Source organism: Macaca mulatta, chromosome 4 (assembly GCF_049350105.2).
Source record: "Macaca mulatta isolate MMU2019108-1 chromosome 4, T2T-MMU8v2.0, whole genome shotgun sequence".
NCBI classification, from domain to species: Eukaryota; Metazoa; Chordata; class Mammalia; order Primates; family Cercopithecidae; genus Macaca; species Macaca mulatta.
Genome location: NC_133409.1, coordinates 153,512,883 through 153,529,666, shown reverse-complemented (window position 1 = coordinate 153,529,666; position 16,784 = coordinate 153,512,883). Strand labels below are relative to the sequence as shown.

General features: G+C 40.8%; 1 protein-coding gene and 1 long non-coding RNA gene across 2 annotated transcripts in view; both read right to left on the bottom strand.

Moving 5' to 3' along the window:
* Nucleotides 1-16,784, bottom strand: part of MAMU-AG (major histocompatibility complex, class I, AG) — a 180,421-nt gene that overhangs the window by 50,247 nt on the left and 113,390 nt on the right. The gene's annotated exons all lie outside the window — the stretch shown is intronic.
* LOC144340534 (uncharacterized) lies at nt 2,833-7,990 on the bottom strand. Its single transcript, XR_013416740.1, has 2 exons — nt 7,780-7,990; nt 2,833-6,871 (listed from the first exon to the last, which is right to left on the bottom strand). It is a non-coding gene; the product is annotated as an uncharacterized LOC144340534 (long non-coding RNA).

Here is a 16,784-nt window from a genome sequence, read left to right as displayed (position 1 = left end):
AGGCCCCTGTGTGGTAAATAAAATTTTACAATTTGTCAGAGAAAGGTTTGATACCATCCAACTAATGGTCCTCCGTAGCCATCACCAGCCTCTCCTGCACCCAGAAAGTGAGGCTACATTATAAGACTCTAGAAATCCAAGATTGGACATCCAGTTACTTATGGGAGGGGGAAATGAAAGGACACAAAGATAGATGTGTACCCGCCCCTCTCGCTACACTCTTTGTTCTGCTTTCTAATCTCTGCACGTACCAGAGGTTTCGTAAGTTCTGTAAGTACATGTTTTTCTTTCTGAGGCCAGGTCACAAGGAATGTTTAAGTAAGATAGCCAGGTCACAAGGTGTGTTTAAGCAAGATAGCCATAAACTGGTTGTGCAACCTGACGCAATATAATTAACTGCCTTTGTGTAGAACTGCTCTTCCGCCTCAAAGGTTGTGCTGAAATATCAGAAATGGCAGGAACCAATCATAGTTTGCCAAATCGCTTTGTTCAAACTCCAGCCAATCATACCTCTAATTTGTATAATGATTCTATGCCTACTTTCCTTAGACTATATAACATTGTTCGGAGCTGAGTGGGGGAGCTCTCCTGCCCGTCTCGTTTCGCGAGCGAGGGAGAGTTCCAGGTTCGAACCTGTAATAAAGATCCTTGCTACTTAGCTTTGACTCTGGACTCTGGTGGTCTTCTTCGGGGAATAAACGGTTTGGGCATAACAGTGTCAGCCCCACTGCAACACATGGTGCATCAACAAATGGTGCTGGAAACCTGGATATCCACATGCAAAAGAATGATGCTGGAGAGAATTCATGCCCTTCCATTACACCCTTTTCAAAAAATAAGTCAGAATGACTCAAAGAACTAACCTTAAGAGTTGAACTTGTAAAACCCTTAAGAAAGCACTGAGGAAAATCTTATGGACATTAGAATTGGTAGTGGTTTCTTGGCTGCTGACCAAAAGCACAAGTAATAAAAGAAAAATGACAATTAGACTTCATCAAAATGTAAAAACTTTTTTGCATCAAAGGACACTATTAAAAGAGTCAAAAGAAAATGCACAGAATAGGAGAAACTATTTGCCAATCATATATCTGATAAAGAATTAATATCCAGAATATGTAAAGAACTATAAATCAACAATAGCAAAACAATCTCATTCAAAAATTGGTGAAATACATGAATAGACAATTATCCAAAGAAGATATACAATAAGGACATAAAAATAAGGAATTCCAACAAGGACATAAAAATATGGTAAACTTCACTAGGCCAAGTGTTGAAGATGTGGAGAAACTGGAACACTTGTACACTGCTGGTGAGAGTGAACAGTGGTGCAGCCACCATGGAAAACAGTATAGTGGTTCCTCAAGAAAGTAAAAATAGAATTACTGTATGAGACAACAATTCCACTTTTGGGCATAGCATCAAAAGAACTGAAAGCAGGACCTCACACAGATATTTGCACACTCAGGCCCATAGCAGCACTATTCCCAGTACCCAAAAGGTGGAAGCAACCGAGTGTCCATTGAGGATGATGGGATAAACGACCCACGGTGCACATACACATGGAATATTATTCAGCCTTAAAAGCGAATAAAATTCTGATTGAATGAACCTTGAAAGCACTGTAAGTGAAATAAGCCAGAAATAAAAAAACAAATATGATATTTTTCTTATATGAAGTAGCTAGAATAAGCTAATTCATAGAAACGGAAAGCAGAATAGCGGTTACCAGGGGATGGGCAGTTACGGTTTAACGGGTACAGTTTCTGTCTGGGAAGATGAAAATGTTCTGGAAATGGATATTGGTGGTGGTTACATAACACTGTAAATGTGTTTAATGCCATCAAACTGTATACTGAAAAAATAGTTGAATGGTAAATTTTATATTATGTGTCAGGCCTCTGAGCCCAAGCCAAGCCATCGCATCCCCTGTGACTTGCAGGTGTATGCCCAGATGGCCTGAAGTAACTGAAGAATCACAAAAGAAGTGAAAATGCCCTGCCCCACGTTAACTGATGACATTCCACCACAAAAGAAGTGAAAATGGCCGGTCCTTGCCTTAAGTGATGACATTACTTTGTGAAAATCCTTTTCCTGGCTCATCCTGGCTCAAAAAGCTCCCCCACTAAGTATTCTGTGACCCCTACTCCTGCCCGCCAGAGAACAACCCCCCTTTGACTATAATTTTCCTTTACCTACCCAAATCCTATAAAACGGCCCCACCCTTATCTCCCTTCGCTGACTCCTTTTTCGGACTCAGCCCGCCTGCACCCAGGTGAAATAAACAGCCATGTTGCTCACACAAAGCCTGTTTGGTGGTCTCTTCACACGGACGCGCATGACAGTATGTTTGTTTTACCACAATTTTAAAAAATGTATCAACACTAAATCCAATCACAGCTCTCATGGAGATTTTTTAATACTGGTGTTTCAACAAGCACATTGCCGCTGTGGAGGGGAGGTCCTTGGAGTTCTTATGCCACCATGTTCTTTTGTGTCACTCCTCAGCCACTTTTGAATTGTGCTTATGCATCACATTCCTGATCTGCTAAGTACTTTCAAGAAAGTTATTCATATGGTCAAAATTCATCAAGCCACTAACTTGTTCTTGGGGCTGTACTCTATGGAGTTGATCTCAGAAAAAAGAATCAAATTCGTTGGACCTCATAGATGGCACAGGTAGGGGATTGGAATACGGATAAGGAAATCATACACAACATGTTACAGTATTTTATATTATTTTTTCCTTTGAATGCTACATTATTAATATTTTATAATGACTACTGGCAGGTACCAATGATTACAAATTAAAGTTTCTGCTTTCTTTCTCTGTTTCTTTCTTATATATTTCTCTGTCTTTGTAAATATTTTTAGACTGAGCATTTTGGAGATAGTCCAACAGTTTCATTTATACGATGATATTTTGTTTTACTCTTATTCCTTAAAGAGAGATTTGCCAGCCACAAACTTCTGGTTGGACATTGGTTTTCTCTCAGCTCTCGATCATTATGCCTCTTCCGGCTGCTGTGGCTGACAGGGAAATATCGATTACATCTTAAACCAGTTGCTTCTTAGATGATCTGTGTTTCTTCTGTGGCTACTTTTAAGATGACCGTTTCCCTTTAACATCTGAGGTTCCAGTGCAGTGTGAGTAAATGTGGATCTCTTCATTCACAGTGCTGTGTATACATTTGCTTCATCTTTACCCATAACATTTTTATGGAATGCCTCATACATTTACTCACTTTTTGATGTGTAGGAATTTGACTAGACTAATGTTAAATCTCATTTGACCACCATGTACACTGTGAAATCTAAAATAATGGCCCCACAAATATCTCCAGACCCTAAGCCTCATCATCTTTAGATATGTTACCTTCCAAAACAAAAGAGAATTTGCCAATATGATTAACAGGATGGACCTTTATTTGGGGAGATTATCTTGGATTTTCTGGGTGAGCCCAATCTGATCCTGAATCCTTAAAAGTAGAGATGACTGAAGAAATGTGGGTCAGATGGAGTGTTGAATTTCTTTTACAGTAATTTCTTCATCTACTAAAATATGGTCATCTCTGTTTTTAATTCTTTAAGTGGTGAAATGCATTAAAAGATTTACAGTTTATATATTATTGCATTCTTGGAATACATAACTTGGTCAAGATAATCTGTTCATTGCACACAGGTAGATATAGTCTATTAATATTTTTCTCAGGATTTTCACACATAATTACATAAAAGTGAATTTCCTTTAATAATCTTTCCTTATTGATTTCCTAGCTGATTCTAGAACCAATGTTATTCACGCCTAATAAAATTTGAGTTGTTTGGATTTTCCTACGTTTCCCTATATATCTTTAATATTTTATGTAAGTCCAGTATATATTTGATATATGAGCGTACTTACAAAACTGGATATGTTTGAAGGGAAATAGAATATTTACAATTGTTTTAACTTGTTTACTTGTAGTAAGTCTTTCTGTTGACAAAATTTTTTTCAGTTTCAAGACTCTTTAAATCTCTCCTATATCTGCAGTGGTATATTTGTCTGTTATGACACTGTCTTGTTCTTAATTAGCATTGCCTGTTTTATTTCTCCGTTCAATGAACAGCTGCTTTTGGCAGGCTGGGTTCTCAGCAGTGGCAGCTGCCAGGTCAGCCTTGGTGAGTCGAGTCAGTTGCTGTGCCCATGCAGTGTCCATCCCAGCCACCACGGCCACTTTGTGCACAGACTCCACGAGCAAGCCCTGTGCGGCTGAGTGGCATCGTCCATCAAGCCATCTTGCCCACCTGATTACAGGGAGTCCCAGCCCCTTTGAGCCCCTCTGTTAGGCATCCACGTGCAACCAGTATCATCACATGCTCTGTACATCGCAAGAGGCCTATGCAGACCCCTCTACTCTATCCCCTAATTTTTCCATCTTTATTTTTCCCAAGTTCCTGACTGGCAAGCCGATCCATGAGCCACTGCCCATGACTCATTCACTCATGCACTATTGGGGCATCATTTCACACCCCCCACCTTCCATGGGCCTATTTGGGATTTGATTTCTAGTTCCTGGTTCAACAGCCATTACTAAAGCTGTACTTGTGTCAGCTCCCAAGCCTACTGCTCTTGTTGTAGGCTTTCCTCTTTATGTCTGAGTCACAGGCATTTATTTCCTGGGATTTCTAAAAATTGCACTGATTTGTTCAATGCAGCATTTCTAAGGACTTCCAGCAAGGGAGATTCTATATTAGCTGAGAGAGAATTGTTTCAAAACATCAGAAATGTATACTGGAATGAAGGACAACATGCTTGGAGAGAGGTGGAGAAACCTTGAGTGTGCTGTGGATTTTCATAAAGTGAACAGTTGAGTAAACAACACTCACATCAAGGTACAGTATTTCTAGCCTCCAGGAAACACCCTTAGGTTCTACTTGATCATAAATCACCCTCCGTGATGCTAAAGTAGCCACTTTCTTCATTTCTAACACCATAGACGAGATCCATCAGTTCTGAATACAGTCACCCTCATGTCCCGGGTCTTCCTGTATGTGATTGTAGCCTATTGACTCCCATGGCTGTCAGTGCTCCATTTTACAAATAGCTCACTGTTCTCCACTGTTGATAAACATGTGTGTTATATCCAGATTTTACAAACTGTGCTACTATAAATAATATTTTCACATATTTTGGGACACAAATGCATGCATTTCTATTGGTATATAACCAAGAGTGCAATTGCTGGGTCATAGGTGAGTGGATGCTTGGTTTAGTCTCTCAGAACACAAGTGTCTATGGAACCGACAAATAATAGACAGGGGTAAATCTCCTGTTCTACAAATTATTCAGCTAATACATGAAAGAAATAACCCTTTTGCAATCCACAGTGAACTAACAGATTTCGCCATTGAACAGCAATGGCAATTAACATCACAAGAAAAGAATTAACCAGTATTACATTATTCTTCTTGATGAAAAACACCATATTGTACTATGAATTCTGAAAATGTGAGACAGATCTCAGTTTCAGAAAGTTTATTTGGCCAAGGTTGAGGATACAGGCCCATGTCACAGCCTCAGGAGGTCCTGACGACATGTGCCCTAGGTGGTCAGAGCACAACTTGATTTTATATATTTTAGGGCGACCCGAGACATTGACCAACATATGTAAGCTGAACATTGATTCCACCCAGAAAGGCGCGACAACTTGAAGCAAGGAGGGAGCTTCCAGGTCAGGGGTAGATGAGAGACAAATGGTTGCAGTCTTTTGAGTTTCTGATTAGCCTCTCCAAAGGAGGCAATCAGACATGAGTTTATCTCAGTGAGCAGAGTGGAGACATTGAATAGACGGGAGGCAGGTTTGCCCTGAGCAGTTCCCAGCTTGACTTTTCCCTTTTAGCTTAGTAATTTTGGGGCCTCAAGATTTATTTTCCTTTTACAGAACCATCAATACTTACAGGAAAAAACCCTGAATATGCACAAACCTGTATACCAAACTACCAATTTATAGAAAATACAGGTAATAGAGATAAATGTCAAATCACACCTTGGCATGCAACCACAAAATTCAAACAATAGGAAATCTTACCATACAATATAAATTTCAAGGAGGAACCTATAGAACAAATGAGAACACAAAACATATTTTAAAGGTAAAACTAAACTCTAATTTTGGATGATGAATATATAAAATAGAACAAAGGAACGATGACCATAAAAGTCAGGATGTGATTGATTTTTATTTGAAAAGGGGAAGAGTTTATGGTTGAGCTGGGGCAATTGATGGGGCTTCTAGGTCAGCTGCCAAACTTCTCCCTCTCTGATGGTTAAAGGGTGTTTACCTTTGATGAAAGGTCACCATTTTAAGATCTGTTTTCTTTTGTGTTACGTGTGTTTTATTTTATGATAAAAAGGCCAATGCAGAGTAAAATAAGTTATGGGGCATGGTTCCTGTTCCGTACAAAGCCTCCACCCCATCCTCCTCCCTGGACACTGAGTACCCAAAACAACTGGCAGCCCCAGGACCCCTGCCAGGACTACCTCATTTCTGAGTGTGCACCCAGCTCCCCATCACTGGAGGCAATGTCCATGATCTATTCCTTGAGGCCTGGATGAACCTGATAGGACACAGCTGAGGGGAAGTCTGGCCCCAGTCTGTAGGCTTTGGTCATCAGCATAGAGGGAACAGGTCCTCACCTCTCCACAGGCGCAGTTACAGCCAGAGCCTCCTCTCTGCGTGGGACTGAGGCTTGGTCCTTCCCCTGAACAGGGTGACAGGGATCTCTCCAGAGGTGGAGATGACACCATTCCTCCTCTAACATGGTCCCATCTCATGCTCGTTCTGCTTTACAGGAAAATTGACTCATGCTGGTGTCCAGTGAAGAAACCCTGGCACAGAGGAAGGACCGGTGGATTTCAGGGCTGTGCTTGATCTGGGAATAGAAGAGCACAGACCACCAGGTGGCGCCGCTGCACTGCTTCTGCGCCCAGGAGGTGGTTGCTGGGGCTGAGTTTGAAGGTGGGGAGAGGGATGTCACAGCTCATCGCACAGGTTCCAGGTAAAAATCCTCCTGCCCAGCCCATGTGGCTCTCCCTTAACCAACTCTAGTGAAAACTGTCCCCTTCTCACGTTCCTCAAAGGTGCTTTTTTACATAAGAAAGAGGATGCGATCACTAGATTGTCCTGGTTTATTGTGTTGTCAGTAAAGTGAAATCAAAATACACACTTAATAAATAATAAAATAACCCATAATAAGCCAAAGTTTATAATGTACTGATACCACTGAGCCAGTGTTTATAATGTACTGACACACTCCAAGTGTGGGCACAGCTACAGACATGCCTTGTCTCTTGGGTCAGGAATTGGGATAGAGTGAAATGGGAAGAAACCCCAGTCACTGCAGAAAAGGGCCCCCATGGAAGAGGCCGGGCAGGGAGGCCAGTTGTCCCAGGGCCACCATATTTTGGGATGACTCCCCCTTTCTGGACAGCACTGTTTTTTATTCTTTTTGTATTCACAGTAGTTCTGTGTAGGAAATTGTAGGATGCTGAGACCCAGCAGTGGTCAGTTACCCTGTCTCTTTCTTCACCATTAAATGCTGTGCCAAATAGCACCTGCATACATTTCTATCCTCTTCCAGGAGAGAATCAAAACAACAATGGACACATTGAAACATGCAAGCATACTTTAAATATGTGCTGTCACAAGTAGCTACAAAAACATTAATTCCACCAAAATGAGAAAGGTGTGAAAACAGAAAACATTGCATACCCGTATTCACAGCAGCATAACTCACCATAGCCAAGGCAAGGAAGCAAACAAAGCAGCCATCAACACCTGCATAGATGAAAAACATGTGATCTATGTAGACAACGGAATATGATTCAACCTTAAAAAGAAGGAAATTCTGTTATATGCCGCAACATGGATGAACCTGGAGAACAATGCTAAGTGAAATAAGCCAATCATAAGGAAATTCCAATACTGCACAATTCTAGTTATATGAGGTGTCTAAACTCTTAGAACCTGAAAGTAGAATGGCACTGCCAGGGGTTCAGTTGGGGATTCATGAGGAGTTTTGGGGCATAGAGTTTCAGTTTTGCAAAATGAAACGTTCTAGAGATGTGTTGCATAACAATGGGCTTACAGTTAATATGATAGTACTCTATACTTAAAATGGCTATGATACAAAATTTTACATAATATGGTTTTTGGCACAATAAAAAATAATTAGCTCTCTTATTAACTTAGGAAAAAAGCACATGAATTCATTGAAAATAAATTAGTATGTGCTTACTATGAAAAAGAGACACAGAAAACTTGAGACAAAAAGAGAGATCCTTGCTACCCCAGCTATCACCCATGAATCAGCAGAATCAGCATCTCATGAAACTAGACAGAAAGGCTCACAGGCCCAGCCTGACATCTTGAATCAGTCTGCATTTGGAAGGACCCCAGGTGGCTCCACTGCATGTAAGGCACTGCCCCAGATGGTGGTGGAGGGACATCCTAGGATGGTGACTCTGCCCCACAGGTAGGAGCCTCCAGTCCAGATGGGAGCAACCAGAAGGGCCCAGGAGGGACATTTCCAAGAAAGTAAAATTAATAGACTGTCCAAAGTCTCTAACTTCTTAAAAGAGTCACAGAAATGGAACAGATACCAAAGTTAAATTAATGAGAGTTATCTAGAAAATAAACAGGCCAGGCGAGGTGGCTCATGCCTGTAATCCCAGCACTTTGGGAGGTCGAGGAGGGTGGATCACGAGGTCAAGAGATCGAGACTATCCCAGCCAACATGGTGAAACCTCGTCTCTACTAAAAATACAAAAATTAGCCAGGCATTGTGGCGCACGCCTGTAGTCCCAGCTACTCGAGAGGCTGAGGCAGGAGAATCGCTTGAACCTGGGAGGCAGAAGGTGCAGTGAGCCGAGATCGGGCCGCTGCACAGCCTGGTGACACAGCCAGGAAAAAAAAAAAAAGTAAAAGAAAATAAACAAAAACAAAGGCAAGTATTACCTTGAGGAAGAGCAAATACTATGAAGCAAGTGAAAAGTAGTCAAGTTGTCATGTGAGAAGATTAGTCACAGAAAAAGAAATAAAGAAATAAGGAATGGCTGAACTTGTGATACGTTGCCTTGTTTTTACCTGAGTAACTCTCCCAGGAGAGACAGCCGGACAGACTCCATTTTAGTTTCTTCACTTGCAGCCTCCTTTATCCCCATTCAGGGAATAACTAGTGCAAACTGACTCCAAGCACATCCAGGAATGCACTTGCTGATAAGATATTGAGGCAGGCTGTACCAGCAGCTCCTGGGAATGTGCTCAGTGGATGGTACCTAAAGCGCCTGCATTTATCTTTTAATGATATTGGTTTAAGCCCCTGCCCCTGGAACTGTTTATTTTTTGTAACTTCTTCTATAACCAATTAATTTTTTTTGCCTATTCTGCTTCTGTAAAATTGCTTCAGTTAAACCTCCCTCCCCTATTTAGACTATAGTATAAAAGAAAATCTAGCCCCTTCTTCGGGGCCGAGAGAATTTTGAGCGCTAGCTGCTTCCCGGTCTCCGGCTAATAAAAGACTCCATAATTTGTCTCAAAGTGTGGCGTTTCTCTATAACTCGCTTGGTTACAACAAACTAAACATAATTACTATATAAATATATCGGGAAGAGGAAGGAATGGGAAGAGTGAAAGAGAACAAGTGATGGATGTGGTGACGTCACGTTCTCCCGGGCGGGGCAGGAGGTACCACACATGAGGGACTGACATGGCTAACGTGACCACTCTTCCCCTTCTGCCTGCAGCCCATAGTCTCTCCTCCCTGCCCATGGGTGCTGCGTGGGAGACAGGGGTGCGGAATCCGGCCGACCTCGCTGTCCCCGCCCTCTGCCTCGTGGCGTCGGTGGGGTTGGGGAGATGAGTCCTACCCCTGCTCATCTCCTGTGGCTGTTGCCTTTTGGGCAGCCCCTCTCCGTGGCGGTGGGCCTGTCTTGCCGGCCCGTGGCGCTGCCCTTCCCTGGGCCTGTGAGGGTTGGCTCTGCCTGGACCTTTGTGGTGTTCCCGGAGCCCTCCAGGTTGTCCTTCAGGTGCCCGAGGTCAAGCGGTGGTGTCCTTCCTGTTCCCAGGGCCCTCTTCTCCAGTCGCTGCTGTAGTGCCTGCCTGTGGGTCCTGAGGAGTTTTGGGGAGGTAGAATTTTTATTTTTTTAATTTAAATTTAAAATTTAAATATCCTAGGGGAGCTCGCATATTCCTGGAACCAGAAAGCAATGTCCCAGCATGTTCATTGTAGCAATGTCTCTACTAGAGACTATGTAGAGGTCAATGAAAAGGGGAAGAGATAAATTGTAGCACATTCCTGCCATGGAATACTATCCTGCAACCAAAACAAATGAACTATTTGTCTGAACATTTATTCGTCTCATAGACCACGTTAACTGAAAAAACAAGCAAAAGAATTGTTGGGAACAGGCCCCCAAATCTGGCCATAAGCTGGCCCCAAAACTGGACATAAACAAAATCTCGGCCGGGCGCGGTGGCTCACGCCTGTAATCCCAGCACTTTGGGAGGCCGAGGCGGGCGGATCACAAGGTCAGGAGATCCAGACCACGGTGAAACCCCGTCTCTACTAAAAATACAAAAAATTAGCCGGGCGCGGTTGTGGGCGCCTGTAGTCCCAGCTACTCGGGAGGCTGAGGCAGAAGAATGGCGTGAACCCGGGAGGCGGAGCTTGCAGTGAGCCGAGATCGCGCCACTGCACTCCAGCCTGGGCGACAGAGCGAGACTCCGTCTCAAAAAAAAAAAAAGAAAACAAACAAAAAAAACAAAAACAAAAAAACAAAATCTCTGCAGCACTGTGGCTTGTTTGTGGTGGCCATGACGTCCACGCTGAAGGTTGTGGGTTTACCGGAATGAGGGCAAGGAACACCTGGCCCACCCACAGCGGAAAACTGCTTAACGGTGTTCCTGAACCACAAACAATAGCATGAGCAATCTGTCCTTAAGGACATGTTCCTGCAGCAGATAGCTAGTCAAAGCCCATCCCTTTGTTTGGGCCCATCCCTTTATTTCCCGTAAGAAATGCATTTAGTTATCTATAATCTATAGAAATAATGCTAATCACTGGCTTGCTGTCAATAAATATGTGGGTAAATCTCTGTTCGAGGCTCTCAGCTCTGAAGGCTGTAAGACCCCGATCTCCCACTCCACATGCCATATTTCTGTGTGTGTGTCTTTAATTCCTCTAGTGCCACTGGGTTGGGGTCTCCCCGACCGAGCTGGTCTCAGCAATGAATGATAAGATCAGCAAGAAACAATTTATAAAAGGTTTAAAAGCAAAGCCAGGTGTGGGGACCTACGCCTGTAATCCTAGCACCTTGGGAGGCCAAGGAGAGCAGGTTGCTTGACCCCAGGAGTTCCAGGCCAGCCTGGGAAACATGGCAAAACCCCATCTCTACAAAATGTACAAAAATTACCCAGGCCTGGTGGTGCAAACCTCTAGTCCCAGCTACTCAAGAGGCCAAGGTGGGAGGAATTGCTTGAGTCTGGCAGGTCGAGGCTGAAGTGAGCTGTGTTTATGCCACTGCATTTCAGCCCAAGTGACAGACAGAGGCTCTGATTCCAAAAAAAAAAAAAAAAAAAAAAAAAAAGACTGAAAGCATGTCAAACAGAGAGACTTTTCTAAAACTTAGTAAGAATATAAGGAAATACATCAAATTCAAGACAAACATTCACCAGCAGTTCTTGGTTTGCTCAGTACAGTATTGACTGAAACACATGCATATCAGAACTGTGTAAAATCAGGGCTATCTACATGTATTTCTATTATTTTCTGGGTATACTACATATAGCTCATAATGTTAAAATGTCCTGAATTGATAAACCTGAGTGGCGGCTTCGCAAATATTTCTTATAATTCTCTATTTTTACTTCCAGCTAGAACTAATTCATAGTATAAATTTGTGAAGTGAATCCATAGAAATTGAGCAAAATAAAAAAGGATTTATTGAGTGTGAGGAAAGCTGCAGAGAAGTAAAGACAGATGGAGAGATGACAATACTGAGCATGTTAGTGACCTTCACAATAACAGATTTCCTGGAGGAGTGTGAGCTGGAGCCAGAATGAAGTGGATAGACTGTGAAAGAGGGATGAAGGAGCAGGAACTTCTAGAGGCAAATATGGTGTGTGGTTGGCCAGATTGGGAGGTGTGGATGGATTCTGAACATTCTGCTTTATGTCTAGCACTAGAGAAAGAGAACTCATATTTATTTAGCACCTTCCACAATCTGTAGAGAAATCTGAAACATTACAAAAGAAGATATATGAATGGCCAATTGTCTTCAGGAAAAAACACAAAGTAAAACCACAGTGAGAAACCACTAAGCAACCATTCAAAAGGCTAAATTTAAAATGATTAATAACTATAAATGTTGGCAAGGATGTTGAACATCTGTACTCTCATCCATTACCTATAGGAATATAAAACAGCCACTTTGAAAATCAGTTTTGTATGATGTAATAAAGTTAAACAAGCTAGTACCGTATGGCTACCATTTCCATTCCTAAGTATTTACTCAAGAGAAATGAAGATTTTGTCAAAATCCGTCTATAAGAATGTTCACAGTTTCTTTATTTATAATAGCAAAAAATCAAATAACTGCCAATGTGCAACAATCATGATCAAATCATACGATGGAATATTATCAGCAATAAAAATGAACTACTCATACGTGCACCAACATGGATACATCACATAGATATTACCCCAATCGCAAAAAGCCAGGCACAGGGGAGGCCGTAAGGGATGAGTAGATTTGTGTGAAATATTAAAACAGGAAGAATTACGCTATCATGATAGTCATCAGATCAATGGCTGCTGGGGACAGGGAAGCAGAGTTGAAGGGAGAAAAGGGGTCTTTGTGTACATTGATAGTGGCAAGAGTGATATGGCTGTATTTGTCAGAATTCATTGATAAAGTTGATGAAGATCTGATTATTTTGGTATATATACATTTTATAAGTTTAAAGTGCTTATAACAAAAATTACAGTGTCGCTGACATAAATAATAATTTAAAATATTAGCAACCAAATCCAACAATGCACCAAAAGAATAATAAAACATGTTATGTCCATATATGACAAACATATAGCTAACATTATTCTGAATGGAGACAAACTTACAGGCTCTCCTCTAAGATCTGGAACAAGACAAAGACTCCCACTTTCATCACCTTTATTCCACGTAGTGCTAGAAGTTCTAGCCAGAGCAATCAGGCAAGAAGAGGAAATAAAGGGCATCCAAATAGCATAGGAGAAAGTCAACTGACCCTTATTCGCAAATGACATGATCTTTTACTCAGAAAAACCTGAAGATTCCACCAAATAAATGGTTAGAACTAATAAATTTAGTAAAACTGCAGGATACAAAATCAATGTGAAAACTTTCATAGCATTTATATATACCAGCACCATACAGTCTGAAAAAGAAATCAAGAAAACAACACCATTTACAAATCACAAAGAAGATAAAATACTAAGAATCAATTTATCCCAGAAAATAAAACAAAACCTATAAAGCTTTGATGAAAGAAATTGAAGAGTACACAAAACTGAAAGAACCAGGCATGGTGACACACACCTGTAATCCTGGCACTTTAGGAGGATAAGACAGAATAATTGTTTGAGCCCAGGAATTTAAGACCAGCCTAGAAAACAGTGACATCCTGTCTCTAAGGAAAAAACAAAAAGAAACATATTTCATGCACATAAATTGGAAGAAATAATATTGTTAAAATGTTCATACTACTCAAAGTAATTGACAGATTCAATTCCATCCCTATCAAAATACCAATATCATTCTTCACAGAAGTAGAAAAAAATATGAAATGCATATGGAAGCGTAAAATTTCCCAAATAGCCAAAGCAATCATGAGCAAAAAGAACAAAGCCAGAGGCATCACACTACCTGAATTCAAAATATACTATGAGATTATAGTAACCAAATCAGCATGGTACTGGCATAAAAACAAACAGATAAACCAACAGAACACAAAAGAGAACTCACATAGAAATCCATACATTGATAGCCAACTCATTTTTGGCGAAGGAACCGAGAATATACAATGGGGAAAGAATGAGTCTCTTAAATAGAGCTGAGAAAACGCTACCAGATGCAGAGGAATACCACTAGACCCCTGCCTTTTACCACACACAAAAACCAACTCAAAATGGATTACAGATTTAAATGTAAGTCCTCAAACTGTAAAACGACTAGAGGAATGCATACAGGAAACACTCCAGACATGTGTCTAGGCAAAGACTTTATGGCTAACATGTCAAAAGCACAGACAACAAAAATAAAAATAGACAAATAGGACTATATTTAACTAAATAGCTTCAACACAGCAAATGGAAAAATTAACAGAATGAAGAGGTAACCTGTTGAGTAGAGAAAATACTTGCTATGTATTCATCCAACAAGGAACTAATATCTAGACTATACAAGGAACTCAAAAACTCAGCAGTAAAAAACACAAATAATCCAATTAAAAAGTGGACAGAAGGTCTGAATAGAGATTTCACAAAAGGAGACATACAAATGGCTAACAGGTATACAAAAAACACCCAGCATTATTAAATATCAGGAAAATGCAAATCAAAACTACAATGAAATATCATCTTATCCTAGTTAGAATGGCTATTAGTAAGAAAAAGTAATAGATGCTGGTGAGCATGTGGAGAAACAGGAACTGTAGTACAGCTTGGTGGGAAAGTAAATAAGTGTAACAGTTATGGAAAACAGTATAGTGATTTCTCAAAAAAACAAAAAATAGAACTACTATTGGATCCAACAAAACTCTGCTCCTGGGTATTTATCCAGCAAAAAAAAAATCAATGTTATCAAAACAGTACCTGCACCCCTAGGTTTATTGAAGCACTACGCACATAGCAAAGATACGAAATCAAAGGGTGAATCCATCAATGGGTGAATGAATAAACGGTGGTATATATACACAATGGAATGTGATTCAGTCATAAAAAAGAATGAAATCCTGACAGTTTCAAGAACATGGGTGGAACTGAAGGTCATTACCTTAGGTGAAGTAAACCAAGCAAGGAAAGGCAGATATCACATGTTGTCACTCATATATGTGAGTTAAAAAGGTTAACCGGCCGGGCGCGGTGGCTCAAGCCTGTAATCCCAGCACTTTGGGAGGCCGAGGCGGGTGGATCACAAGGTCAGGAGATCGAGACTATCCTGGCTAACATGGTGAAACCCCGTCTCTACTAAAAATACAAAAAAAAAAAAAAAAAAAAAAAAACTAGCCGGGCGTGGTGACGGGCGCCTGTAGTCCCAGCTACTTGGGAGGCTGAGGCGGGAGAATGGCGTGAACCCGGAGGTGGAGCTTGCAGTGAGCCGAGATCTCGCCACCGCACTCCAGCCTGGGAGACACAGCGAGACTCCGTCTCAAAAAAAAAAAAAAAAAAAAAAAAAAAAAAGATTAACCTCAGGGAGGTAGGGAGGGTAGAATGACAGTTACCAGAAACTGGGAAGAATAGAGGAGTGAGAAAATATTGAGAGGCAGATTAATGGATACAAATGTTCAGTTACATAGAGAAAATAAGTTCTAATGTTTGATAGCACAGCAGACTGACTAAAGTTAACAAAAATGTATATTTCAAAATAGCTATAATAGTGGATTTAAAATGTTCCCAACACAAAGAAATGATAAGTGCTTGAGGTGATGGATACCCTAAATATCCTGACTTATTATACACACATTCTACGCATGTATCAAATGATAACATGTACCTCATAAATATGTACAAATATTATGTACCAATAAAGCGTATTTAAAAATAAACTCAACACAATATGGGGCATTTTAAAAGGTACAAAAATTATGAGTGTGATAAAAATTTGGCGAATATTTTCCTTTTTATTAAGATCTTTTACATTCTTTAAGTTTAAGGAGAATAAAGCCCATACAGCATCAGAAGAGGTTACTCTCTTGAGAGAGACTCTTCTTCCCAGTTAAAAAGACAGAAACAGAATCATTAGAGTGAGTAGGACCTTGGGGAGCTGCGCAGCACCACGTCTTAGTGTCTGGGATAACCCAGAGTTAGAGAGGAGGTTCACCTTCCAGGAAGAATTAGACTTCGGTTCTCTTTCTTGTTTGTTTCTATTGTAAGACCAAAATTTCAGAAAACCAAGAGAAACAGTTAAGCCAAAGCGATGTACTGTCTTTTAGACTTTAGACTATCCACAGCCAAAGATGATCCATACCATTAGAAGAAGAATCATGTACCTATGCCACCAAAATCCATATGTTGAAACCCTATCTTGAGAAGGCAGAAGGAGAAGTGGCCAGCTACAAGCCAAGGAAAGAGACCTCAGAAGAAATAAACTCTGCAGCACCTTGACCTTGCACCTTTAGCCTCCAGAATTGTGAGACAATAAACATTTATTACTTAAGTCACCCAGCATTTGGTGCATTATTATGGCAGCCCTATCAAATTAAAACAGAAATATTACCTTTTCTAACCTATCATGTCTAGGAACATGAGATCTTTTAAGAGTATGAATTACCTGGTATTCCAAAGGATAGAGAGGATAGAGTGAGTCAATTGAAAATGGATGATATAAGGTCATTTTCAAGCTTCTGAGGGTCCCCTGGCCACCACAGAAAAATGAAGACGTTCCCATTCTCTTTCGGTTTCACACAAAGGAAAAGCTGTAGACCTAAACTGACATAGAATCACCGACTGTATTTAATTTATTTGAAATGTTGAGGGAGCTAGTT